This window comes from Physeter macrocephalus, chromosome 21 (assembly GCF_002837175.3).
Source record: "Physeter macrocephalus isolate SW-GA chromosome 21, ASM283717v5, whole genome shotgun sequence".
Classification (NCBI taxonomy): domain Eukaryota; kingdom Metazoa; phylum Chordata; class Mammalia; order Artiodactyla; family Physeteridae; genus Physeter; species Physeter macrocephalus.
Genome location: NC_041234.1, coordinates 22153345 through 22179147, shown reverse-complemented (window position 1 = coordinate 22179147; position 25803 = coordinate 22153345). Strand labels below are relative to the sequence as shown.

At 42.8% G+C, this 25803-nt stretch overlaps 2 long non-coding RNA genes across 3 annotated transcripts in view; one reads left to right on the top strand and one right to left on the bottom strand.

The window, feature by feature from the left end:
• Positions 1 to 3114, top strand: part of LOC129391756 (uncharacterized) — a 31385-nt gene extending 28271 nt beyond the window's left edge. Inside the window, exons 2-3 of the long non-coding RNA XR_008616421.1 lie at positions 687 to 746; positions 2945 to 3114. This is a non-coding gene — a long non-coding RNA (uncharacterized lncRNA). The remainder of the gene's footprint in view (positions 1 to 686; positions 747 to 2944) is intronic.
• The window catches only part of LOC114484703 (uncharacterized), a 204181-nt gene that overhangs the window by 142107 nt on the left and 36271 nt on the right, over positions 1 to 25803 (bottom strand). The window lies entirely within an intron of this gene.

Genomic DNA, 25803 nt, shown 5'->3' with positions numbered 1-25803 from the left:
CAGTGCAACCGTAAAACCACAGCTCACAACTGCCAGCAGGTTGTTACATCCCCAGCCTGTGCTCACCCTGGCCCCCTCTCAGCTGCCTCGCCATGGCCACTCCAAGTTCCCTGGCCCCAGAGCCACCTGCGTGTCCTCTGGTTAACTCAATCTGCTGTCAAAAAGGAGGAAGTAATTAAATGGGGGACATGTCAGTCCCACCACAGGCCCTGGAAAAGTCAATAAAATTTAGTCACCAGAATGGGAGCTGATTTTTAACCACTCTACTATAAACCATGACATGCACAAAAGATGTCAGCTTCAGGCCACATAGCAGCCAAGCCCAGGAACTCAGGTGCTCAACATAGCTTTCCTTCTGTGGGGCAGAAGGAAGGAAAATGAAGTACTATTTACTCCAGTGAAATGCGATGTGAAAAAATGAAGGGAAAACCTCTTGTTTCCCCCATAATTCTATATCCTGAAGAGATTAGGGGGAGGGTCATTACAGTGGTGAAGGGGAGACAAATGGAAAAGAGGACAGGATAAAATATTGTTACCAGACAGACCCACTGGGCTCTCGGAGACTGTACGAGAAAGCCAGCTATTATAACAGCACTTGAATTCACAAGTTTGTTGCTTGCTTTTTATTTCAAAACCCTCTGCCCTACTGTTTCTCTGATCCAGTATCTGACAGATTTTCTCTGCAGTCACAGGGCTCTATCCCAGAGGGGCTGTGGAGGACGGTGTGGAAGGGAGAACGAGAGCACGTAAGAACCAAGAAACCGCCTGACCTACCCTGCCTGCCTGCCTGGCCTTCTGCCCCTTGGTTCTTTTTTGCTTTGTAAAATAATGAAATTTCCATGAAATCAATCTCACTGACCAACTTAGTGAGAAAATTTAGCTACAACCTAGTAGGACCAGCATCCAGATTTGGCCAAGAGTGTTTGTGTGGTTTTTTGGTTTGTTTGTTTGTTTGTTTTTGCGGTACGCGGGCCTCTCACTGTTGTGGCCTCTCCCGTCGCGGAGCACAGGCTCCGGACGCGCAGGCCCAGCGGCCATGGCCCACGGGCCCAGCCGCTCCGCAGCACGTGGGATCCTCCCGGACCGGGGCACGAACCCGCGTCCCCTGCATCAGCAGGCGGACTCTCAACCACTGCGCCACCAGGGAAGCCCAATGGCCAAGAGTGTTTGGAGTTGGGGTGGGGTGGGGTGGGGAAGGGGAAGAGAAGGTCTACCAAAAGGAGGTTTCCTTTTCACACAGCAGAGACATCACAACAGACCCTGAGTCACAGAAATATGCTGATTCACTCTTTTCCCACAGTCTTGACTCTCTTTGCAAAAAGGCCTAGGAACCTTGTTACATTTCATTTTCTGGTTTTTGTTTCCCCAAAAGTCAAAGGTGACTTATTTAACAATTTCAATGAAATACTGCCTGTAAAATGCAGAGTATCATACAAGGCACAATTGCCTTAAAGTTAGTAGTTAACATTTATTTAACACTTACTACTACTATTTTTAATCCTCACAGCTTTCCTGGGTAGTAGATTCTAATATCATCAGACCTATTTTACAGATGAGAAGACTGAGCCCCAGAGAAATTAAGAAACATGCCCAAGGCCATGTAGCTGGGCAGTGGTAGAGATAAGATTGGAACACTCACTCAGTATTTCCTATCAGCTCTCCATGCTGACAATTGCTGACATTTATCTAATGCTGAGCAGATTCCCAAACCCTTTCATGTACACTATCTCATTGGATACTCAAACACACCTCTTGAGGCAGGAGTTCTTGTCTCTAATTTAGAGATGAGGAAATAGAAATTTAGAAGGATTAAGTGATTCTAACAGTATTATAGAGACAGAAAGTGAAGAGCGGAACTCAAACACACTTTCTGGTCTTCTTACCATACCCCTGCTACCTCAGAATAATAAGTCTTTACATACGGCAAGCTCTCATCAGCCCTGGTAAAATCTTCAGGCTTGCTCCACAGGAAGGGTCCCCCTCCTCTGCTTCCAGAGGCAGGTGTGATGGCTTCTTCATTGGCCACCTCTACCCTACTGGTAATGCATGCATATGTTTCCTGCAAGATGGCCACATGTGGCTGTGCAGGTTGTTTGGTGAATGACCTCACTGCATCTATGGGGGCACCATTCAAAATAGGTGTGGTAGATTTACCATTTTATGAAGATAATTTTCCAGTAGATGGCAGTAATGTGTCTTGAGGAAGGGGTGGGTGCCTTTTCCTAATTCATGCAAAGGCAATGTAAAGGCTAGTGGGACCCCTGATGGTGTCCACTTTAAATTCTTCTTACCCATAGTGGTAAGATGGCATTGATCCATCTATCCTCTTCTGGTCCCTCTTAAGACCTAGAGTGGGAGATGCTCCCTGCTAGAATTCATTTATTAACATTTAACAAAATGCTTATCAGGTACCTACAATGGGACAGATATTATACAAGGTGGACCTACTGCAATGGCGAACAAAAGAAACACAGTCCCTCCTCTCTTATTGAAGTTCAATAAGAGAGTAGGGGGCTTCCCTGGTGGCGCAGCGGTTGAGAATCCGCCTGCCAATGCAGGGGACACGGGTTCGTGCCCCGGTCCGGGAAGATCCCACATGCCGCGGAGCGGCTGGGCCCGTGAGCCATGGCTGCTGAGCCTGTGCGTCCAGAGCCTGTGCTCCACAACGGGAGAGGCCACAACAGTGAGAGGCCCGCGTACCACAAAAAAAAAAAAAAAATAAGAGAGTAGGGAAGGCACTAGAGGTTGGTCCACTTTAATTGGCTTACCCTTTCTCTCTGACTTGGCTCTATTCTATAGGTTTTAAACACTAACCAGCAACAACAACAACTTAACTTTTTAAGACTCCTTTGCAACCAGAAGTTGCCATGTGACCCAGTTCTGGCCATGAGACATAAACGGTTGTCAACTGATGCTCACTTTTCCTCTTCTCCTTTCTCTCTAGTTGGAACACAGATGCTATGACTGAGAAGCAGCAGTCATCTTGTAAACATGAGGACTGGAACATACTTGCTATAGATAGCAGAGAAAGAAGAGAAAAGTAGTCTGAGTCCTGTGTGGCATGATTGAGCCATTCGACCATTGCTGGATGTCCTGTCTTGTTGTGGGAAATAAATAAACCCTCATGTATTTAAACTACAATCAGTCAAGTTTTCTATTACTTGCAGCTGAACACTACCCAAACTAACACAAGGAGACAGACATTAAGCAATATGAAAAAAACAAATGTAGAATTATAAATACCAATAAATGCCACACTAGAGAAGTACAGGGCACCATGAGAATGTAAACTCAGGCACATGACCATGTCTGGGGGGCAAGTAAGGCTTTGCTGACGAAATGACATTGGATCTCAAGAACTAGGGGCTAGAGGGGGCAGAGTCAAGATGGTGGTGTGGGAAGACTCCAAGTTAGCATCTCCCCACAACTAGGGTGACTTACAGCCACTGGTGGGGGACCCTGACGCCCAAGGAGATGGGAGGAACCCCCAAGTGAACTGCCAGGGGTCAGGCGAAGCTCCTGAGGTGGGAGCTCTGAGTCCAAACCACTGGACTAACACAGAACCTCAGACCCCAGGGAATATTCACTGGAGTGATGTCTCATGGAGGTCCTCACCTCAGCACCAAGACTCAGCTCTACCCAACAGCCTACAAACTCCAGTGTTGGAAGCCTCAGGCCAAACAACCAGTAAGACAAGAACACAATCCCACTCATTAAAAAAACTAGAAAATGAGAGGGCAAAAAAAAATTGTCACAGATGTAGGAGCAAGGTAAAAACCGACAAGACCAAATAAATTAAGAGGAAACAGGCAATCTACCTGAAAAAGAATTCAGAGTAATGATAGTAAAGATGATTTCGAACCTCCGAAATAGAATGGAGGCATGCCTTGAGAAAATACAAGAAATTTGTTTAACAAAGATCTAGAAGAACTAAAGAACAAAGAAACAGAGGTGAACAACACAATAACTGAAATGAAAAATACACTAGAAGGAATCAATAACAGAATAATTGAGGCAGTAGAACGAATAAGTGAGTTGGAAGACAAAATGGTGGAAATAACTGCCAAGGAGCAGAATAAAGAAAAAAGAATGAAAAGAATTGAAGACAATCTCAGAGACCTCTGGAACAACACTAAATGCACCAACATTCGAATTATAGGGGTCCCAGAAGGAGAAGAGAAAAAGAAAGGGTCTGAGAAAATATTTGAAGAGACTATAGTTGAAAACTTCCAAAGGAAATAGCCACCCAAGTCCAGGAAGCACAGAGAGTCCCATACAGGATAAACCCTAGGAAAAACACACCAAGACACACATTAATCAAACTAACAAAAATTAAATTCAAAGAAAAAATATTAAAAGCAGCAAGGGAAAAACAAAAAATAACATACAAAGGAATCCCCATAAGATTATCAACAAATTTTTCAGCAGAAACTCTGCAGCCCGGAAGGGAGTGGCAGGATATACTTAAAGTGATGAAAGAGAAAAACCTACAACCAAGATTATTCTACCCAGCAAGGATCTCATTCAGATTCGATGGAGAAATTAAAAGCTTTTCAGACAAGCAAAAGCTAAGAGAATTCAGCACCACCAAACCAGCTCTACAACAAATGCTAAAGAAGCTTCTCTAGGTGGGAAACACAAGAGAAGGAAAAGACCCACAAAACAAACCCAAAACAATTAAGAAAATGGTAATAGGAACATACATATCGATAATAACCTTGAATGTAAATGGATTAAATGCCCCAACCCAAAGAAACAGTCTGGCTGAATGGATACAAAAACAAGACCCATATATATGCCATCTACAAGAGATACACTTCAGACCTAGAGACACGTACAGACTGAAAGTGAAGGGATGGAAAAAGATATTCCAAGCAAATGGAAATCAAAACAAAGCTGGAGTAGTAATACTCATATCAGATAAAATACACTTTAAAATAAAGACTCTTATGAGAGATAAGGAGGGACACTACATAATGATCAAAGGATCAATCCAAGAAGAAGATATAACAATTATAAATGTTTATGCACCCAAGATAGGAGCACCTCAATACATAAGGCAAATGCTAACAACCATGAAAGGAGAAATCGACAGTAACACAATAATAGTAGGGGACTTTAACACCTCACTTACACCAATGGACAGATCATCGAAACAGAAAATAAATAAGGAAACACAAGCTTTAAATGACACAACAGACCAGATAGATTTAATTGATACTTATAGAACATTCCACCCAAAAGTGGCAGAATACACTTTCTTCTCAAGTGCACATGGAACATTCTCCACGATAGATCACATCTTGGGTCACAAATCCAGCCTCGGAAAATTTAAGAAAATTAAAATCATATCAAGCATCTTTTCTGACCACCACACTATGAGAGTGGAAGTCAATTACAGGTAAAAAACTGTAAAAAACACAAATACATGGAGGCTAAACAGTGCGCTACTAAATAACCAAGAGATCACTGAAGAAATCAAAGAAGAAATAAAAAATTACGTAGAAACAAATGACAATGAAAACACGACAACTGAAAACTTATGGGACACAGCAGAAGCAGTTCTAAGGGGGAAGTTTACAGCAATTCAATCACACCTCAACAGAAGGAATGAAATCATAAAGATCAGAGCAGAAATAAATGAAATAGAAATGAAGAAAACAATAGCAAAGATCAATAAAACTAAAAGCTGGTTCTTTGAGAAGATAAACAAAATTGATAAACCCTTAGCCAGACTCATCAAGAAAAAAAGGGAGAGGACGCAAATCAATAAAATTAGAAATGAAAAAGGAGAAATCACAACTGACATTGCAGAAATACAAAGGATTATAAGAGACTACTATGAAAAACAATATGCAAATAAAATGGACAACCACGAAGAAATGGACAAATACTTGAAAAGGTACAATTTTCCAAGACTGAACCAGGAAGACTTAGAAAATATAAACAGACTTATGACAAGCAATGAAATTGAAACCATAATTAAAAATCTTCCAACAAACAAAAGTCCAGGACCAGACGGCTTCACGGGCGAATTCTATCAAACATTTAGAGAAGAGCTAACGCTGATCCTTCTCAAACTCTTCCAAAATATTGCAGAGGGAGAAACACTCCCAAATTCATTCTACAAAGCCCCCATCACCCTGATACCAAAACCAGAAAAAGATATCACAAAAAAAGAAAATTATAGACCAATATCACTGATGAACATAGATGCAAAAATCCTCAACAAAATACTAGCAAAGAGGATCCAACAGCATATTAAAAGGATCATACACCATGATCAAGTGGGATTTATCCCAGGGATTCAAGGATTCTTCAATATACGCAAATCAATCAATGTGATACACCACATTAACAAATTAAGGAATAAAAACCATATGATCATCTCAATAGATGCAGAAAAAGCTTTTGACAAAATTCAACACCATTTATGAGGAAAAACTCTCCAGAAAAAGGGCAGAGAGGGAACCTACCTCAACATAATAAAGGCCATATATGACAAAACCACAGCAAGCATCATACTCAATGGTGAAAAACTGAAAGCATTTCCTCTAAGATCAGGAAGAAGACAAGGATGTCCACTCTCGCCACTCTTATTCAACATAGTTTTCGAGGTCTTAGCCACGGCAATGAGAGAAGAAAAAGAAATAAAAGGAATACAAATTGGAAAAGAAGAACTAAAACTGTCACTGTCTGCAGATGACATGATACTATACATAGAAAATCCTAAAGATGCCACCAGAAAACTACTAGAACTAAACAGTGAATTTGGTAAGGCTGCAGTATATAAAATTAATGCACAGAAATCTCTGATATTCCTATATACCAACAATGAAAAATCAGAAAGAGAAATTAAGGAAACACTCCCATTTACCATTGCAACAAAATGAATAAAATACCTAGGAATAAACCTATCTAAGGAGACAAAAGACCCGTGTCCGGAGCCTGTGCTCCGCAACGGGAGAGACCGCAACAGTGAGAGGCCCTCGTAACGCAAAAAAAAAAAAAAAAAAAAAAAAAAGGAAAAAATTGAGAACAAAAGTTTCAGTGCACAACTGTAGGTGACCAAAAGCACCATATAATAATGCCTCATTTGCTTGGCACAATCAGAAAATGGAGTATTCCACATAAGTGACTTTTCCATGAAACTAAAGCTTACCCTTTGAAGTATAAAATCTTTTTAAGTTTTAATTTTCCTCTGAAGAACTCCCAAAGTATTTTTACTTTTTTATTTTATTTTATGCAAACATATTGTACAATGAATCCCCATGTACCCGTCACCCAGATTCAACAATTGCTAACTTATGGTTCATCTTATTTCATCTGCCCCACACTCCATTTCTCCCACTTATATATTATTTTGAAGCAAGTTCCCATATTTTAATATCTCTAAAAGATAAAATTATTTTAAAACATAATCACAATTATGTTTGAAAATAACTTTTTCTCATTTCAAAACTTATCTCTACAGAAGGCAAACTATTCTCAAATTAAGAAATAGGTTCTAATGTAAATAAAAACAAAAATAAACAAATGGGACCTAATCAACCTTCAAAGCTTTTGCACAGCAAAGGAAACCATAAACAAGACGAAAAGACAACCCTCAGAATGGGAGAAAATATTTGCAAATGAAGCAACTGACAAAGGATTAATCTCCAAAATATACAAGCAGCTCGTGTAGCTCAATATCAGAAAAACAAACAACCCAATCCAATAATGGGCAGAAGACCTAAATAGACATTTCTCCAAAGAAGATATACAAATTGCCAACAAACACATGAAAGGATGCTCAACACCACTAATCATTAGAGAAATGCAAATGAAAACTACAACGAGGTATCACCTCACACCCGCCAGAATGGCCATCATCAAAAAAATCTACAAACAATAAATGCTGGAGAGGGTGTAGAGAAAAGGGAACCCTCTTGCACTGTTGATGGGAATGTAAACTGGTACGGCCACTATGTAGAACAGTATGGAGGTTCCTTAAGAAACTAAAAATAGGACTACCATACGACCCAGCAATCCCCCTACTGGGCATATACCCTGAGAAAACCATAATTCAAAAAGAGTCATGTACCACAATGTTCACTGCAGCACTATTTACAATAGCCAGGACATGGAAGCAACCTAAGTGTCCATCGACAGATGAATGGATAAAGAAGATGTGCCACATGTATACAATGGAATATTACTCAGCCATAAAAAGAAATAAAATTGAGTTATTTGTAGTGAGGTGGATGGACCTAGAGTCTGTCATACAGAGTGAAGTAAGTCAGAAAGAGAAAAACAAATACTGTATGCTAACACCTATACATGGAATCTAAAAAAAAGAAAAATGGCTCTGAAGAACTTAGGGGCAGGACAGTAATAAAGACACAGACGTAGAGAATGGACCTGAGCACATGGGGATTGGGAAGGGTAAGCTGGGACGAAGTGAGAGCGTGGCATGGACATATATACACTACCAAATGTAAAACTGATAGCTAGTGGGAAGCAGCCGCATAGCACAGGGAGATCAGCTCGGTGCTTTGCGACCACCTAGAGGGGTGGGATGGGAGGGTGGGAGGCAGACGCAAGAGGGAGGGGATATGGGGATATATGTATGCATGTGGCTGATTCACTTCGTTGTACAACAGAAACTAACACAGTATTGTGAAGCAATTATACTCTAATAAAGATCTATTAAAAATAATAACTAGGGGCTAGAGCCAGATGATTCTTGGTAGAGTGAAAAAAACTGTACAAAGACCTGGAAGTGGGGGGAAGCATAGACATTCGGGGTAGGGGAGGAGGGATGGTGTACACAAGTGGAGAGGTAAATCAGCCCCTGGGATCAAAACTATGACCTTAACCTCTTTGCTCAGTTCATTAACCAACCAAACGGACTAACCACAGCGAGCTAACCATTCAGGCATCACCAAAGGGGAAGGAATGCAAATGGAAGTTTCCCCAGGCCTGGCTAAAGTAGAAAGAAAAATAGGGTCACTCCTGGTTATTTACATCAATAGAAGGCAAGGAGAATCCCCAAAGGGAGTCAATTTAAAAGGACTATTGGTGGATACCCAAGATGATGAGGGTCTGACACCAACCTAGGCACTCAGTAAATGGTTTGAATGCCTGAGCAAATGATGTCAATGAAGTAATTTCAAAGTATAAAATGAGGCACAAATCATTTTCCTCAGTTTGCAATGTACTGTACCACACTGCCCTTCAAGGTATAGTCCACTAAAGATGACAAGAGAAACCCTTTCACATTCTTGCTGAGTACAAGGCTCAGGGCTCCATCTTCCTATTAGTGACTCTTAGCTTTGCTCTTTGCTCTGAAAATGGGGGCACTTTCTCCATCAAAGATCATTGCTCTCAGCACCAGCCTTCTTCCCCAGGACTTCCAGCGCCCACGTGCCTCTGAGCCCAGCTCACGGAACAACTGAACATGGCCACTCTCAGCTGGGCAGAAGTTTAAAGCAGGAAACCATTCCTGCCATCAGTGCTCTTTCAGCCTTGGAATTTCATTCTTTCAGCTGGGCATCGCAGCCTGATGGGGCCCACCTTCCCTTTGGATTCCGGGGGCGGACACACAGCACAGAAACACAGATTTCCTGACTGCCAACTCTGTGCCAGGAGCTGCCCCTCATTTAAGACTCTTAACGACCCTGTGCATTGGGGTTTATTATTTCTTCTCATAGCTGAGGATTCTGAGATACAGAAAATTTAAGCAACTTGTCCAAGGTCACACAGTAAGTCAGCGTCAAAGATGGAGCTCAGACTCTCCAGCTTTTAATTTAGACTACAGCATCATGGGATGTCTTGAATTCTGCATTTACTTCGTCTTTTCTACTCCCCTCTAGATTTTGTCCATAGAATTCCCCTTAAGCTCTTCCTAACTGTCTCACTCCAGCACCCCCTTACACACTGTGGTGCATACATGCCCCACTACAGCACACTTGGCCCTGACGCAGGGATGAGGTCCCCGGGCCAGACATGTCCTACTGGGGCGCTAGACAATGTTTAATCCTGGGCCAACTCTCCCCCGACATGTGTCATGCTTCCAGGTGTCCAGATAACACGTGGAACAAAACTGTCTTCCATCTTCCAAATGGAGAGTGGAACGGAAGTGGAGTCTGGCTCTATAATGTCAAATGCCACCCTCAGGGAAGAAAGCAGATGCTCTCAGTGAAGGCAGGGATTATCAATGTCCACCTGGGAAGTGGCAGTCTCTCCCTGCTCTACCCTCACTTCTCACCATCCCTTCTCCAGCCCACCTTACCTCGCAGGACCCCATGCACAGCCTCTTCGGGGCCACACAGCACTTCTCAGCAGTCCTGAATTGCACCAGGCTCCTGTACACCCCTCTGCATGAATCACCCACCCCATCCCATACCTGCGTCATTCCTATTTATCTTCCATGTTTCATCTTAGCATCGCCTGCCCCCGGAAGCCTTCCCCAACACTCTGGCCACATGTTGGACTTTGGGGTCCTTGCTCTGCTTCCAGAGCTTTCTGACCTTTTCTCTCCACACTCTTACCACTTTGGACATAATTTCCTATTCACTGGTCAGTCTCCACCACTGGCCTGAAGACTCTGTGAGGCAAGGACTCTGCCATCTTGCTCACTGCTCAATCACCAGCCTTTGGGGACAATCACAACACATAGTAGGCACAGAGGAAATATTTATTGTGGTCACATTGCTGTGGATTCTTTTTCTCTCTCTTTTCCACTTAAGTGTAAGCTCCCTGAGGACAGGGTCTAAATATTTTCCATCTTTGGATACTCAGGACTAGGGACACAGCCTAACACAGAATAAGGAGAAGCGAGGAGCCTGACCTGTTTAACCTGGAGAAGAGGTGACTGAGGAAAGAAGTGCAGGACCCACTCACTGTCCTTAATTATCTGAAAGGCTCTCAAACAAACTGATATAAAGCTGCTCATAGTGTGATCCAGACTGGCAGCATCCACAAAACCTGGGACCTTGTCAGACATGCAAATTCTCAAGCCCTACACTAGAGCCACCGAACCAGAAACTCTGGGGTGGGACCCAGCACTCTGTGTTTTAACAAGCCCTCCAGGGGATTCCGATGGGCCCTACAGTTTGAGACGCCTTGGACGAACGGTAGGCTTATTCTGAGTTAAGAAGGACGCAGTTTTCCATTCAATACACAGAAGAGGCTGGGTAGCCTCCCGTCAGGCCTCTGTTGGGATTTCATGCCTTGATTATTATATTGTAGATCCAGCCAGGAGAAAGAGAGACTGGAGGAGAGAGAGCCTTTCAGAACTTCCCCCACTGATCTCTGTTTTGCTGGGCTGGGGATTGGGGACGGCGGAGGGGGACATTCCTGATAGCCCAGTTCTATCTCTCCACGTGCCTGGAGGTTGGGGCTGAGGAAAGGCAGTGGGGAGAGAGTGATACTGGCAGAAGGAGGGCACCCACCTTTGCCTTTTTAATTTGAGAAAAGGCTTTATGGTTGTAGAAGGAAGGTAACCTTGCAGTTGTAATAACAGCAATACCAAAAGTTAACATTTATTAAACATTTACTATGGGTCAGGCACAGTGCTAACTTGCTTTGCAAGGATTTTCTCATTTGATTCTTCCAAGAGCCCTATAAAATTTGCTAATATTATCTCTTATTGGGGATGAGGGAAAAAGTGAGAAAGAAGCTAAATGACTTCCCCAAAGATCTCACCTTCATGGAGATGACATTATAATGAATATTACCAATATCTGTAAAAGCACTGATATTTTGAGGGTGAGCCTGGCATAGCCTGGCCCCGGCACATAGGCTCAGGACATGCTTATTGTAAAAATGGATAAATGAAAGATCTCATTTCATCCACTGAGGTAGATGTGGTGATTTCCCCCATATTTAGATAAGACAGCAGACTCAGCAGAGGTAGCTGATTGTCAAAGGTCACTTAGCTATTAAGCAGATGAACTGTGATTTGACTGTGTCTTCCATCTCTAAAACCTGTGCTTATTTCCATATCATCATCCGCAGTGTGGTAGAGATTATAAAGAATGGCCACAAATTCTTTGCAGCTCCTCCCATCAAGAAACTGACTCTTTTAATCCACCTACTGGAGTCCAAGCTTGTCACTTGACTTGCTTTGGCTAATGGGATATTGGCAAATAATGATGTAAACAAAAGTTTGAGGTTTTCTTTTTCTTATTGCTGGGAATATTTTCATTACCATGTGAAGAAGCTCAGCATAGGCTACTGGAGAATGAGAGACCCTGTGGACAGAGAAGCCCCAGCGATCCCAACTGTCTCAGCCATCCCCACTGAGGCTCCAGACATATGAGTGAGGTCATCCTAGACCATCCAGTCCCAGTCGAGCCAGCTCAAAGCAGAAGCCACAAAATCTTAAGCAAATCAATGATTGTTGCTTTAAGCCACTAAATTTGGGGTTGATTTGTTACACACCAAAGCTAACTGATCCATCGGTTAGTATTATTTTATGCCGAGCTACCTCTCTTTTTCACACTTAAAACCTTGAAAAGTCACTCCTCATACTCTAGTATGCTCACACTAGAACACACGCAAACGTACACAGATGCAGATACATCCTTAGACTCAACAAACTCAGGGAAAAGAAAGGGCACCAGCTTTTACAAAACTTTTTTAAAGCACATGAAGTGGGCTTCAAGAGGAGCTAGGTCCTCAAGGAAGAATTTCAAACATTACTCTGGTTGTAATTTACAGCCAGTTCATGGTTGCCCTTTGTATCATTTTTGACTGGCTTTTGTAGGGCAGTCTGGAGTAGACAAGCAGAGAAAGGAGATGACAATGTAATAAGGATGAGTAAAGGGTTTTCATCTGGGGAGCGTGGCCATTAGCCGACCCCAGACTTGAACACAGGGCCACAGTCTCACAGCCTCTGCCAACAAACTCCTATCAACAGTCAACTTGAGACATTTCACCCAGGCCAGCAGGCATAAAGGACACAGCCCACCACCTGAGTAAGCCATCAATATATGCACACGGGGATGCCAGCTGACTAGCCAACTGTAGGTAGTTATTCAAAATCCAAGGCTACAGCAAAGAAAGTTCATCTCCTTCCAGAGCTTGGCACCTCTTGGATTGGCACCATCAGGTCCTGCCTGGCTTTTTAAGGAGGAGTTAGCAGCCGCCAACTGTCAGGAGCCTGCGCCCCGGCTGCTGTTCCTGCCACCTTCCCATGGTCTGCCACTGGGCCATTTCTAAGCTTTGGTCATAGTCACAGAACATCAGCATTTAACCAACCATGAGGGGCCTGATGATTCACCCAATGAAACAACAGAGGTGAAAAAAAAGTGCTGGGATGAATAGAACAAAACACAACCAGAAGTGTCAAAGTCTGGCAGAAGAGTTGAACTACACAGAATTAACAGCGCCACATAACAGACCATACACAAGGACCTGAGAGCCCAAGAACAATGCCTGGTATAAAGTAGGTGCTCAAGAAATATTTATCGAATGAATGAATACAAATCAGCCCAGCCACTGAAACAGGGCTTCATGTCTGTTCTCTGGTCTTACTGCAAATGCATTTGGCCCTCCTTGCTGAAACCTGGCTTTCCTTCCAAGGCCAACTCTGACCCTTGGAGAGGCACTCCAGGCCACATCTTAACTGTCAGCATAAATGCTTTCTGATTACCTTAGAAACTGAGACGTGGGCCAACAGCTTTCTCTTCTAGTGATTTGAGGTCAAATAAATGAGCGTCCTCCATCTAGCTCAACTATATCTTTTGACAGAAACAACTTTACATGCTAAGGCAGGGGTTAACTTACAATTCTCTGCCTCAAAATAAAGATTTACTTATGTGTTCATTTATTTATACCTCATTTTCCTGCACAAAAGGTTTGAGACAACAATGGAAAAATATCAAATGCAGCATTCTGTTTGCAAGCAGACAAGCATGGAGAAGAAGGAAGCTTTAAAAAAAAAAATGTTTTCCCGGCAGCCTCTTTTGACCTACACTTGGCATTCTGTGTAATATCCATGTGCAAGAGATTGCAATGCTGGGAAGGTCATGGGTTATGCGGTGTCAGCTCAACCCCACGCAGGGGGATGTGAACCTCCAGGCAAATCGTAGCTGAACCTCTGGCCAAATGAGGTCATGAGATGGGAATGTCAATTCCAGAGAACGTATGTTTTCTGGTTTTACAATACAATTTGGGGAGGTGAAAGATCGCATCATTACAAATTCAATAGAGTTCAGAGGAGGGGGCAAGGAAGGAGAGAGTGGGAGTAACGTTTGCCAATTTATCAAGCTCTAAGTCCCTGCATCGGGCTTCCCTGGTGGCGCGGTGGTTGAGGGTCCGCCTGCTGATGCAGGGGGCGTGGGTTCGTGCCCTGGTCCGGGATGATCCCACGTGCCGCGGAGCGGCTGGGCCCGTGAGCCATGGCCGCGGAGCCTGTACGTCTGGAGCCTGTGCCCCGCAACGGGAGAGGCCACAACAGTGAGAGGCCCGCGCATCACAAAAAAAAAAAAAAAAAAAAAAAAAAAAAAAGTCCCTGCATCTCTCTCCCCATGCAATCAAGAGTAATCATTGGCAGCTTCTAAGGAAATTTTGTGCTTCCCAATATTTTCCATTCAACAATTGTACATTTGTAAGTTATCCACCACTCCAATGGAAGAAGGGTAGGCAGGACAGATGACCCCCAGGCAAGTCCAGGAATAAAAACTGGCTTAAAGAGGTCGCCTAGGTGGTTGGAAAGAATAACCTAGACTATAATGGTGACAGAAGAGGGGGCAGAAGATCCATGCACCACTGAGTCTGGCAATGATGGCAACTCAGCCAGGGGTGGGCTCGGAATTCCAGACACAAAGTGCCTCCAAGTGAGGCTCGTTTTGAATTGGTTTGCTTTTTTTTTTTTCCTCTCTAATATGAAAATGTTTCAAACAGAGAAAAATTTAAGGAATTTTACAGTGAATACCCATATATCCCTTTATCCACCCATTAGCCCATCTTTTTTAAAAAATACATTTTAAAGTGAGTTGCAGATGTCAGTTCACTTCCCCCCAGTACATACATAAGCATATCGTTAACTGAAGTTCAATATTTGGGGTTTTTTTCCTCTTGAGGTTAAATTTATATACAGTGAAACACACACACACACACACACACACACACACACACACACCTTAAATTGCTATCTGATGAATTCTGACAAAGGTATAAAACAGTGTAACCCAAACCCTTATCAAGATAAAGAACATGGGCATCATCTAGAAAGTTCCCCCACATACCTTTCCTTTCCTAACCCTAACTCTAACAATCAGAGACAATCATCATCTTGATTTTTTACCATCATAGATTAGTTTTATATATTCTAGAAAGTCAGGTAAATGGAATCACACTGTATTTACTTGGGCAAGTTTTCTATCACTCAGTATAACAATATTTTTACAATCCAACCAGCGATAGAAACCATGCTGTTATGTAGCTCATGTATCAGTAGCTCATTCCTTTTTATTGCTGAGTAGACTTCCATTGTAGGAATTATCACATTTTGTTTATCCATGCACTTGTTGATGGATATTTCAATTGTTTCCAGTTTTTATGGCTATTATGAATAATGTTGTGTTTTTGGTTTGTTTTGAGGTTTCTTGTTTGTTTGTTTGTTTTATTTGGCTGCACACTGCAGCTTGTGGGATCTTAGTTTCCCGACCAGGGATTGAACCCGGGCCCTCAGCAGTGAAAGTGCAGTGTCCTAACCACTGGACCACCAGGGAATTCCCACTTATTATGAATAATTTTGGAATGACGGAAATATATAAGTTGACAGGTCTAAGTGGAATAGATCTGTCAACTCACAGATCCTGTGGTTAACCTTGTGGCTTATCTTGTTAAGTGAGAGTTTAGAGTTGAAATCCAAAACAACTCACAACTTCAAATGACTTACATTCAACAATGTATATCCATTTTATTGCCTCATAAGGTAACAGACAAAAATGAGAAGTAATTGACATAAATAGAAATCATTAATGTCACCCGAGGCCTGGGAGGGCAGAGTAAACATCTTTGTAGTCTCTGAGTCTTGTCCTCACCAGAAGGAAGAGTTACCCACCACTGTCTTTCTCACTTCTCCCACCAGGACCAGTTTTAGGGAAGGAAACAGCCCCACCTAAAGCCAGGCTAAACTCAAGACCCCAGTATTCATGTCCCAATTTTCCATATGCTGGTAGAAGTTTCTCTCGTGCCTTCTCAGAGGAAAATACATAAAATACCTCTATCATCTCCACACCCTCACCTCCCATTCTCTCCTCAACCCACTACAGTTCCACTGTCCAACGCCGTGTCAAATAAGATGAGCACTGAGACCTTTCCACTGGATTTGGCATCCATTGGTGATGTTAGAGAGGACGGTTTCAGTGAAGTGGTGGAGACGGGGAGGACTTTAGTACAGCCCGAGAGAGGAGGAGAGAACTGAGCTAAGGATAGGAAGAGAGGACCCTATGAGACAGGAGCTGGTGCAGCAAAGGACGTTGCTGGAAATAATCTTCACCTACTTTCAAAGTTCACCTGGAGCCAACCCAGCCTGGTCACCAACTTAGGTCTCAGGGCTGCTTCCTCTTCACTTCCCTCTGGGTAAGGAGCTCAGCACTCTCCCCAGACACCACTCAGTCTCAGAATAGCACCACCCATGTCTTCCGCAGCAGCCTGGACCTGGAGTGTCCTCCTCTGGTCCTTGCCCCAGCCAAGGAAGGCACTGTCCTAGCTGGCTGCCAATGCCCTGGCAGGTATCATCTTTGCTCCCTTGAGGTCAATCATCCTCTGGTCTCTGGAATTCTTCCCTTCCCCCTTGACCCCTTCTGTCTGTCTCGTTCCAATTGCCTGAAGAGAGTTCACTTGCAAATTGCCAAGGCTGTTCTGGACTCAGGTGAAGCTGGGCTTCTTGCCTATTATTTTAAGCTACCAGCCCAGGCTTTCTGGCAGCCTGAGACTTTAAGGCAGCTTTGCCATGTTCCCTGACATCCACGAGGCTGCCTCTGAAGTTTCTTTGTAGGACAGATATGATTAACACAACCCAAGTCCATTGAATGATCATCAGTGGATCACCTCCCACCCACTTTCTCCCTGGTAACCGATTCAAGTTTCTCCACCACTGCCACACACGATCCCCAACCCCACACCCTTAGTTGTGTGAGCTTTCACACTCCTTAAGTGGCTGATATACAATCTCAATATGCTTTAAACATACGGTGACAACTCTGCAGGGACACCATTGTGAACACCAGCTATTGTACTATGATGTAATAAGATGATGCTATCACGTGATACAGACATCTAACTTGGTTTGTTCACACTATTTGGTTCCAGAACATCATGGTTTCTTTGGCTATGTGTTTGTTTTTAATAGCTTCTTTCCTCATCTCTTTGCTATTATCAGCTTTCAGCCAGTGCTGCTGGCCACCCCATATTCTAATTTGTTATTTCAAATGAAACATGTTGGAGACAGTACATAGGCTCTGAGTGATGACAGTATATGAGTGGGCATAGTGCCTGGAATATCACAGGTACTCAAAATATGTTTTTAAATGTTATGAACCAAAGAAAACTTTCCTGCTACAACACATAGGAAGTCTAGAAAAAATACAGTACTATCCCTCCCCAAATTTTATAAAAGCACAAAGCGGGCCGTGAAAGAAAGAGAAACCCCCAAATTCCAGATGAGAAGAGGGAAATGAAAGCCAGGGCAGTAAATACACGCTGGTGCCATGAAGTCCCATAAGAGCTTCAGCACAGTGACTGCGGCAGAGGCTTCAATACCCTCTGCACACACAGAAACTGCGGCCTCAGGCCCATGCAAAGTGAGAGCTCAAACTGAGGCACGCTCATAGAGCTTGGAGCCTTAGAAATCTTTCCTGTTCATGAACAGGGCACACAATGATACTGTTCACCAGCTCACTAAAGCAATAAGGATCCTTGCTGTCTGTCTGGGCTTTAAGCAGGTAAATCAAAAAAGACATCTATGACAAAATCAAGAATCTAAGCCTCTGTTCCTTGTACATGTGAAGTGTGAGTTAATGCTACCTGTGCGTATAGAAAACTCAAGCTGAGAAATTAACATTAAAACTGGTCCAGGGGGCTTCCCTGGTGGCGCAGTGGTTGAGAGTCCGCCTGCCGATGGTGGGGACACGGGTTCGTGCCCCGGTCCGGGAAGATCCCACATGCCGCAAAGCGGCTGGGCCCGTGAGCCATGGCCGCTGAGCCTGCGCGTCTGGAGCCTGTGCTCCGCAACGGGAGAGGCCACAGCAGTGAGAGGCCCGCGTACTGTAAAAAACAACAACAACAACAACAACAACAACAAAAAAACTGGTCCAGGGCCTAGGAGACCCTGGAGCCTTGGCAAAAGTAAGTGTGAAATTGCTCTGAAGACTCCAGAGAGCCCCACAGAGGGAAACAAGATCTAAAGATACACTCACAATAAAGAAAATGACTAGCTGCACAAGGAAATGAACTACCATAAGGAATGGTAGACAGATGCAACGAAAAGAAAGACTATAACTTGACCACAGCAAATAACAGAAAGATCTGAAGGAGAACATAAAATAAAGATCCTGAAAATGATTAAAGAAATAAAAGAATAGACATAATCATGAAATTAAAGGATAATATGAATAAAAATCACCTTGATTTGAAATAATAATAATAACTTGTAAGAATAAGAATAATAAAAACTTCTAAGAATAGTCATGGAAATTTAGAATGAATTTAATGATTTAACAGCAAAACCTAAGTGAGGTAACTTCTATTAAAATGGGCAGCAGGAAGAGATTAGGAGAGAAAAAGGGAAAGGAACAAGGAACACTTCAAAGCAGGAGTATAGAGCCTTACCACTGCACTGTAAGCTCCCACAGCATGGGTCTCAGGACCATTTTCTATTTGAACTTACACGTCCAATATCTATTCATCCAGTGTCTGGCATAGAAGACCTCAAAAAATGCTTGTTGAATGAATGCAGTAACAAACAAACAAGCTATAGGTAAAAGGATGAATGAATAATGGGGGGAAAGTCTTCCAGGCAGCACTCTGGACTAAAGTTTTTCTTTTCTCTCTTAAAGCCTGAGATAGCTACCCAGACTCATCCCATCTTAGCAATGGCAGACATTCATGGGCCAAGGACATTTACAGACATCCAGAGGCAGCAGACGTTTTTGTAGAAAGCATTTTGCAGCAGGCCCCAGCTGAGCTCATTACTTCGGGGACTGCAGCTGCACTGAGAGCTACACTCCAGCCCCGCATGGATTTAAGAAAGAGTGCGTGGGGACAGAAAGAGCTAGGGCAATAGAAACACAGCTGGGGAAGTCCATGCAGAACAAAGGAGAAAGTCTCTGGTCTGAACACTGCACGGTTGCCTACAGAGGGCCAGAAAGCCCCCTGGCAGCAATGGCTCGACTTGTCAGTAGGGATGTGACCAGTCCAGCTTCTATCTGGATGAAACTGGTGGCATGTGAATGTTGAATCAAGTCAAAACACAATGAAGAAACAGGGGACAAAAGATAAAGGGGACCTGTTCCAGAATCAGCCCAACGATGCATCCAGAGCTTCCTCACAGCTCTAACAGGAGAGAAGTCACAATTAATACAAAAAACCACCCTGTCGTGATGGCTTGAAATTGTGTTTGTGTCTGTGATTAATTTAACTGTTTCCTAAATTATCTATGTTCCACTTCTAATTTAGGATCCAGTCGTTCTCAGGTTTATCTTTTAGTTTGCTAGAAAATCCACTGGATTTTCCTAGCCTCCTCCACTCAGTAATGTTCCCACTGTTCTTAGATTACTCAAGATGCTAAGCCCATGGAAGTAGTTCCCACAAGTGGAAGCAATAGACTGTTGCTATAGGCAACACAAAACACACTTCATGAGAGGTTAACACTCCAGAATATCGGAATCAGATGGTCCTATTTCTGTGCCTGTGACATCCACTCTGGGAAATGAAACTTGTCAAATGACTTTCTGACCTTAAGTTATTTATTCTATAAAATTAGAATGAATGGAAGGGCTTCGGGGCATGGGTTTGGGTATCAGGCTGACTAGAATTTGAAGCCGAGCTTTGCCAGTTACTAATTAAGTGACACTGGTGAGTTACTTAACTTCTCTGAACTCATCTGAAAAATGGGGCTAGAAGTATGAGCAGTTGATAATAGTAGGTACAATGCAATTCCACGGTACTGACCTCATGGGGCAGCTGGGAAGACAAAGCGAGATGATATACGTGATTATACCATTCTGAGTTACTCAAAGCACCACAAGGACCACTAAGAACGTTTATCATAGATGTCTTGGTGCTCAACCGCAGATAAAACTCCTGAGAGAACCGCACTGTTGAAGCAGGGCTTTAGGGTTTGGAAAAGAAAAAGCCCATGACAGAATTGCAGAACTTACAGTACATGGCCCCCTCCTGCTCCTCAGCACAGCCCTACCAAAAAAAAAAAAATCTAACCCAGATCCCAGTGCATAGATATCACATGCAGAATAGTGGTATTTACACTTTCAAAGAATACACATGCTCAAATGCATACCAAAGTGTTAACAGAAGTTACCTCTAGGGTGTGTGATTCAGCGCTTGTAAGTATGAGCACGTCAGGGATTGAAGATGGTCAAAAATTCTTTGCTACTCCTCCCATCAAGAGGTGGCATCAATGCCCCACTTGCTGCACTGGGCTCGCTTTTGTGGCTTACTTGACAGAGAGCATTCAGGGGAAGTGATGTTCTGGGCCTTCCAAGGCTAAGTCATGAGAAGGCTTGCAGCTTCTGCTAGGTCTCTTATGATGCTTGCCAGTTGCCATGGAAGGAGGCTGGCCACCCTGAGGCTACCACACTGAAAGGGCGCAGGAAATGACCACATGGAGAGGCCTTGAGACTACATGAGGAAAGAGAGAGAAAGGCCCAACCAGCCCCTAGGCCTTCCAGACATTCCCAGCCGAGGTCCCAGTCATCCTGGGGTGGAGAATCTGATCATCTCTTCCTAAATTGCAGATTCAAAAGCAAAATACGTGCTGGGTTGTTTTTTTTTTTAAGCCACTAATTTCTGGGGTGGTTTGTTCTGTAGCAATACCTAACCGGTAAAAAAAAAAAATGTACTTCTGTATTGTCTGAATTTTTTTTTACAACCAACACGTGTTTCTTTTTTAGTTTGAAAATAAAAGGGAGAAATAAAAGAGAAAGTTGAAGGAAAAGAAAGTCTTTTTTAAAAAAGAGAGGAAATCTTCTGTACACTTTTCATATCACTAGCCTCTGCAACAACCTTCCCTTATGGCACACTTAACTTAGATTGTCATGGGCTATTCAGCTCCCTCTTCTGAAGAAAACCACCATTTGATGCCTCCTGTCATCTCATGGAAAACAGATCCTGTTTCAAACAGCTGCAAGCACAGGGCAAAGCCCTCCAGAGATTCAGAGACAAGAGCTCAAACTCCTTCAGGATTGATAAATCATTTTGCACGTGTCCCCACGCTCTTCAGTTTGCCATACCATAAAATGACTTGGCTCAAGCCTAGCTGAAAACAAAGAAGAGCAATTGCTTTAGAGTCTATAAGCTGGAATCACTGTGATGCGACTTTGAAGAGGGCCAGCCTTCCCTGTTAAGAATGTGGTCTTTAGGATCTTGGATCAGCAGGGACCTCAGAAAGTCTTCTGTACCTGGGGGAATATTCATGTCACCTTTTGGCTTCTTCCTTCATGAAACAAACGGGTTAGACTTGGTCTTGAAGACCGCTTGTAGTATGAAAGTTAGTGCTTGAAGCTAATGTAGAAACCCAGGTCTTGCTATGCAACATGTCAGACAAGTCAGTGGTGGAAAGGAGTTTCCCACGGTGTGATCACAGGCAGAATGTTAAAGCCTCAGTGTGACCTCAGAGGACAGCCTCTCCTTCCTCCATCCACTTTAGTGAAGGACCAAAGTTCCTGTGCATAAGGAATGTTTAGGAGTAAAGGAATGTCAACTTGCATAGGCTTTCTATTCTCTGAGGGGAATAAAGTGTAGTCACCATTTTTCAAAAGGAAGATATGGTGTGTGTGACATGATACAATAAGCAGATCTTTGGAAATGATTTTCACTGTTTCTTGGTGGAAGAGCGGTTTGGTGTTTCCTGGTATCTCCTGTACAGGCCATTTGAGATTGCCTACCAGTCATTCCCTGCCCCCCAATAGCAAATCAGGAAGAAAGCAGCTTTCTGATAGAATGAACCTCTCCTCCACCCGCTTGGTGTAAGAATTCCCTCATCAGTTAAACAGAGAATCAGCTCACCCGGTGAATTCTAATGAGGCAGGCTGTTCAGCTGTCAGCAGCCCTCCCTGCTGAAGAAGACAGCAAGCAAGGAAAAGGATGGCGTGACGCTCCGAGCAGTTTATCTTTCCATACCAGGGACATGAGCATCAGAACAGTTTCCATTATAGCTGGGCTCCCAGGAAAACCCAGCAACAAGGAGCACTGGATTAAGTCACCCTGGGTCTAAGGAGTCCCACAAAACAAGGCAGGTATAGAATGGCGATTCCAGGAAATTAATTAACATTAATTATTAGTCTTATGAAAAATCTAGGCTTAAACATACACATATATACAAGCACCCTCTGAGTGCCAGCTCTGAATTGCAATGGGGGAACACTTCAACCTTAGTCTCAAGGGCAGCCAGTTGAAGGTATGTTTTGACATTAGCTGAGAAAGCAGGGGAACCATTTACAAAGATAGTGGTGAGAAAGACAGGAACCAGGGACTTCCCTGGTGGCGCAGAGGTTAGGAATCCGCCTGCCGATGCTGGGGACCCGGGTTTGAGTCCTGGTCCGGGAAGATCCCACATGCCGCGGAGCAACTGAGCCCAAGTGTCACAGCTGCTGAGCCTGTGCTCTGGAGCCCGCGAGCGAGCCACAACTACGGAAGTGTGTGCTTAGAGCCCGTGCTCCGCAACAGGAGAGGCCGCCGCAATGGGGGGCCCGTGCACCGCAGTGAAGAGTAGCCCCTGCTCGCCGCGACTAGAGAAGGCCCCGCGTGCAGCAACAAAGACCCAACCCAGCCAAAAATAAATAAAAAATAAAAAAACAAATTTAAGAAAAAGAAAGAAATACAGGAACCAGACTGGAGGCAAAGTGGCAGGGGTCCTAGATTGACCTTGGCCACTGGTTTTGTCACTTGAGAAAAGACAGGTAAGCACCAGGTCTGTGCTTCTGAGACAAGGGAGGGCAGTGGAATGTCAGCAGTGCCTGGACCATGGGGATAAGCATAGCATTTCTTTCAAAGGCGTTGAAATTGATGATGAGTACTTTCAATATTGTTTTTTTTTTAATTTAGAAACTGCTTTCCATTTTTACAATCAACCTTGGGAAATATAAGCAACATAAAACAAAATTTTAAGTGTACAGTTCATGAGTTTTAGCAAATATATACACCACCACAATCAAGATATAGAGCATTTTCATCATCTTCTAAATTTTCCTTGTGTTCTTTCAGTTAATACTCCCCCAGCCCCAGGAAACCACTGATTGTTTTCTGTTGCTACAAGTTAGATTTGTCTTTTTTTAGAGGTTCATAGAAATGGAATCACACAGTATGTGTTTGTGTGTGTGTGTGTGTGTGTGTGTGTGTTTGTCTGGCTTCTTTCACTCAGCAAAATGGCTTTGAGATTCATTCATGTTGTTTTTGTGCATCAAGTCATTCCTCTTTATTGCTAGATAGTATTCCATTGTATGAACAGAGCAGAATTTTTAACCATTCTTCTGTTGGTGAAACTTTAGGCTCTTTCAAGTTTTGACTGTTATGAAGAAAGCTGCTATGAACATTTGTGTACAAGTCTTTGTGTGGACACATTTCCATTTCTTTTGGGTAAATATCTAGGAGCAGGATTGCCAGATCTTATGGTAAGTCAGCACTTAATTTTATAAGAAAGTGCTAAACTTTTCCAAATTGGTTCTACCATTTTACATTCCCATTAGCAATAATTTATATTAAAACAAATGCAAATAGAGTTGAGAGACATCAAATATGGGGGTTCTAAATCCAGTATGTAATCCATAGTCAATTTCCCATGAAAAATTTCTTAAGGCATTCCCCAAAGTACCATACACATATTTTGGGGTATGTGACTCTGTACTGTAACACACGGGTGTTCATGTATCTTGTGTATTCAGTAATATGCATGAGTATATATGTTTTATTTATAGTAATAGGTAACTATATCATATACAATATAATTCTATATAGCAAAAGATAAGGATGGCAGAGGTGAGGGAGGGATATATCTTCACTGTTATCTGCTACTGGTGATGGTTCAGAGAAAAATCTGAAGCTTTTGTGTTTTTCAAATTTGAATAATATACAGATCTTTTTGATGAAAAATTTGTCTTAGATGTTGACTCAAATAAAAGTAATTAAAATATTGTTCATTATGTGCAAACATAATGTAGATTCCTTATATTTTAGCTTGTCTACATATTTGAAGCTCTTAAACATTTACAAATCAATGTAACTAGAACTATAATGGCAGTGCAATTCTAATTAACAACGTTGATTTAAAACAATGGATAATATTGTTTTGCTGAAACTAAACTGCAACTGGCTCTAAGAGTATGAGAGGGGACATTATGCCTACACAACTACAGGTCAAACAATGGCTCAATTTTCCCAGTGCTTTGCAAATTATTTTCAAATTACTAGGAAACCTTGGCTCAAGCAATGTGCATTCGGCACAAATGCTTCATTAACGTATAAGGTCTGCCTTTGTGGTTTTCTTATTAGGCCAACACAAGTTAAGTGGAAATACTTAGCACCAAGCTGATCATAAACACACACACACATGCACACACACACACACACACACACACACACACACACATACAGTGAGACTGTGAAATATAGGAAGCAGGGACTGTGTTGTTTTTGGTCTCACCATTACATACCCAGGAATTGAGAGACGGAGAAAGGGATGAAAGCCCCAAAGAGAAACTATAAGGTTGAATAATTAGGTCAAAGATTTTTTTTTAATGAAACTTATCTTTTGAAAATAATCAAATATTTGGAGCCAATCAGAGAAAACACCAACTTAAAAAAAAAAAACCTGAAGCTCTCAAATTCCCATTTGGCCTTTGGCAAGTACAGACACAATCAGACACAATCTGCAGCCCCTCTGAGGGAAGAGCCTGGGAAAACAGTGAAGCCACAAGGACAAGGGGGAAATTAATCAAGAAATATCAAGAAAGCCTGGGAATATGACATTGCTAGTGATGTGTGGTTTGCTCAACAAACAAATCGGAAGGCTCAAGGGAAATGAAATTTCTCAGGACAGATGACCAAATATGCCTTGTCAGCAAATGTGGAGAGGAAACAGAGAAGCAAGATCACTTCTGATGGAAGCATGGTCAGTGCAGGAATCTAGGGGACACTAGAAGAGAATACAATAAAGATTCCTTAGAATTTGAGCCAGATGCTACATTTCTAGAGTATTTCCACATACAACTCCCATGCGTGGTAAGTATGGTTAACTGTGAGTTCCCACTTTTACAAAAGAAGACACCAAGGCTCACAAAAGTCTAACGCTTTTCCAATGTTCACAAAGGGAGATGGACCTGAGCTGAGGTCTCCTGCCCAGGCTCCATGCTCTGGCTAACACTCCAGAGATAAAGATACTGAGGCAATACAGCCTAGTGGTTAAGTGTGTGGGCTTGGAACCAGACAGCCTGGCTGGGGTAGGTACCTGGTATCCCCCATCCTCAGCCTCGTTGTCACACAATGAGATCATAAACATGATGGAGCTCAGTATCTGGCACATAGTCAGCTCTTTAAAAATGTAGCCATTACAGATTTTTTTTTTTTTTTTTT